This window comes from Papio anubis, chromosome 2 (genome assembly GCF_008728515.1).
Source record: "Papio anubis isolate 15944 chromosome 2, Panubis1.0, whole genome shotgun sequence".
NCBI classification, from domain to species: Eukaryota; Metazoa; Chordata; class Mammalia; order Primates; family Cercopithecidae; genus Papio; species Papio anubis.
The window spans coordinates 147894594-147898121 of record NC_044977.1 but is presented as its reverse complement, the minus strand read 5'-3'; positions in this window follow the sequence as shown (position 1 = coordinate 147898121).

The following is a 3528-nucleotide window of genomic DNA, read 5'->3' as shown; positions in this document are numbered from 1 at the left end:
CTTTTCAGACTATTTCTTAATTTCAGATATTCACATTTTTCTTGAGTGGAAAGTAAGTTTGAGTAGATAAGTTACTAGTTTCCTCTTGCATGCACTTTAATTAGAATTTTGAGGGAACTACTGATTGGTTGTACACCAGGCTTTAAGGTTGTGTGTGTTTCCTTTTTCTGTAGTAGTGAGTTTTTAAAAAATTTTTACCAGTAAAATGGAATTAAAAAAAAACCTCATTATGGAAATTTTCAAATGTATGCAAGAGAATAACATAATGAACAGTAGTATAACTATCATTACACTAACTTCAAAAGTTAAAAACATGTGGCCAAACTAGTTTCATCTCTAAACTACTTGCTTCCAGCTTATTTTGAAGCACATCTGAGATGTATTATTAGATTTATATTAGGCATTTTCTCCTAGTAAAACACAATACTATTTTTTTTTTTTTTTTTTGAGACTGAGTCTCGCTTTGTCACACAGGCTGGAGTGCAGTGGCACGATCTCGGCTCGCGGCAACCTCTGCTTCCCGGGTTCAAGCGATTCTTGTACCTCAGCCTCCTGAGTAGCTGGGATTACAGGCGCGCCCGCCACCATGCCCGGCTAATTTTTGTATTTTTTGTAGAGACGGGTTTCTCCATGTTGGCCAGGCTAGTCTCAAACTCCTTACCTCAAGTGATTTGCCTGCCTAGGCTTCCCAAAGTGCTGGGATTACAGGCGTGAGCCACTGCTCTGGCCTTACAATATTATTTTACATCTAAAAAATTACAATACAAACTCAGTATCACCAAAGGAGGAAAACTTAAACACCATTGTTTTTCTCAGAAACACTGGATCCAACTACAGGGATTCTGAACCACTGGCTGTATGGACGGAGTAATTTCATGATCAGTAAGAGTAATAACTGAAATTGATTCCAACATGCTATTATAAATATGTAAACCTATGCATTCAAAATGCTACTAAAACCAGCAACCACAAACAGCAAACTACCTCGATAACCTTTGAAAGGATATTGAAAAAATCATTCTGAAAACTGCTAACTTGGAGAAAAAGAAACATTTATCCTGCCTTACTTCAGGATGATCAAATTATGAAGGGAATATTTTGTTGACTACATAGAATTATTGCAATTAACAAATGCAGAAGAAGTGTTAGAATATCGCTGTTTTTCAATTTCTGTTAAATTGACAAATCTAAGCAATGATCATCAATGGCTTCAGAGAGTATTAGTTGAAAAGCTGATGAGAAACCTTGTAAGGATAGATGAGAATGGCAATACCTGAACCCACTGGTCAATCTTACAGTAATGTGCCTTCTGATAAGACTCAGCAGGTACCCAGCACCACCTATGAAGTGTTTGGCCAAAGCACAAAACCCCTGAATCGAATCAAGCTCCTACACCTATCTGTAAATGGAGAGTGAACAGCACAAAGGAACACATTAAAGAACACCATGGGGGCGCAGTCAACAAAATTCTGAACAGGCAATTCTACAGGATAAATGACTCGGTTTTCTTTAACAAGTTGTAGGGAAAAGGAGGAGGGACTTTTAAAAGATTTAAGAAGCACAAAAATGCAAGTGTTACCTTTGTATACTTATTTGAATAAATCAACTTTTTGAAAAAGTTGAAATTTGAACAACTGAACAATAAGGTGAATGTCTTGGGTAAGCTCATCCATTTTAATTTTGCATCTTGACATGTCAAAAACCACAAAGTACCTACTTTATATTAAGTAACTCATAGTTTACTAATTTATATTGTTAACTGTAAGTCTAAATTTTGGATAAGAATATTTAGTAGGGTTCCTTTTTTTTCCCCCAAAGATTATTTGCCCCTAGTCACAAAAATAGGTAGTAGTAGAGCTGGAGTTCAGTGTTCTGATTGATTTTTTGATTGACTTCAACAATTTTTCTACTGCCCAAGTTCTTCAGCTTGAAGTCCTAGAAGTATATAGTTGAAGGCAAAATCATACAATTGTAAAGAAAAAAAATAATTTCTTCAATTATTATAAATTAGGGGAAGGGAAGATTTGCGAAGACAAGAAGAGGTAGAAGAATCAAGTGACATACAAGATAAAAAGAAAGAGTTAGAGGGAGGGGTGAAGAGGGTAGAAAATGAGAGAATTAACATCTCATGGAAAGAAAGGGTAAGATCTTGTTCCCTTTGACCTCAAAACTTGAGGCTTCTCACATATGTATACAGATGGTTTAGATTACTCTTCTCAACATGGATCTACTAATGTATTCTATCTCTAGGGATCTACCTCGGCCTTTTCTTTCCCCTTATCTATGAATAGTGTTGAAACTGCAGGCCATGCTTTATACCCTAAATTCTAGGAGTATAGACTTGTAAAAAAAAAAAAAAAAACAAAAAACTACCTTTTAAAGTGACGGATGATTAAAAATATGCTTGACAGTTATTCAATCAGGCTTGTTATTTTGTTAATTTTAGCCTGCCTTTTCTGTCTGTATATCAGATGTCTATGTAACTTAGTATATTGAAAGAGGTCACCTATAGGCTATTAGATGAAGATAGGAGTAGCAGATGCAGTGCTCTTTTAGTATTTCATTTTAATCCTGGAACAAAACCAATAGTGCTCCAGTATCATTAAGTGAACTAATTTATTTATTTATTTTTTGTACTTGAAGTCATTGATTACTAGTTTTAGTTTCTTGTCATGTTTTCATTTTTTTTTTTAAAGCTACTCTAATTATACTCAACCGTATCCTAAGGACTCCATGTAAATTTTCCTTCTATTTTTTGAAGAATCACTTAGTAATATTTTTGGGTGGGAGGAGTGGTAAGGAAAACATACCCACTCTCACTTATTTTCTGAGACTTACCTTAAAAGGTGTGTTTTCAATAGTGTCATCAGCAATTCAGAAAGGCAACATTTTAGAGTTGGTTTTTAAAACAATGCCTATATATTTATAGTATTACTATTGATTGAGTTTCTTTGATTTTTTTTTTTTTTTTTTTTGTCTCATTGGGACACTGTATATTTCTGTGGTTCTTTAATATTACGACTTTCTGACAAATTAGTTTCAAATATTTGGGGAAGGAGAATCAGATTACAGGCAGGTTTTGGTCATACAAACCTAAATAGATTGGTGTACTCTTTGTGAGATGTAATGCAAGTTTTGAGGATATTTCTCTATCTCCATCTAGCAGCATTTTTTAGTCATTGCTGTCATTAAAACCATAAATAGAAATCTCAAACAGTTGACACTCATTTATTTTCAAGGGAGAGAATATTTCTCTGATGCCATTTAATAAAAGGCAGTTAAAAAGAGGAAACAGACATCTTTGAACTACTTAAAATGAATACTTAGATGTTTCTGAGAGGGAGAATTTGAATTTCTTCTTTGACATTTGCCACTTGTGTTCCTAGACAAATCATTTAACATCTGTGAGACAGTTGTTCACAAAGAATTTTCTCTTTGACCCTACTACAGGGTCACTGGACAGATGGGGTAATGTATAGGAAAGCACTTGGAAAGCTGTGAAGTGCAATACAAGAATAGTTTAATAAT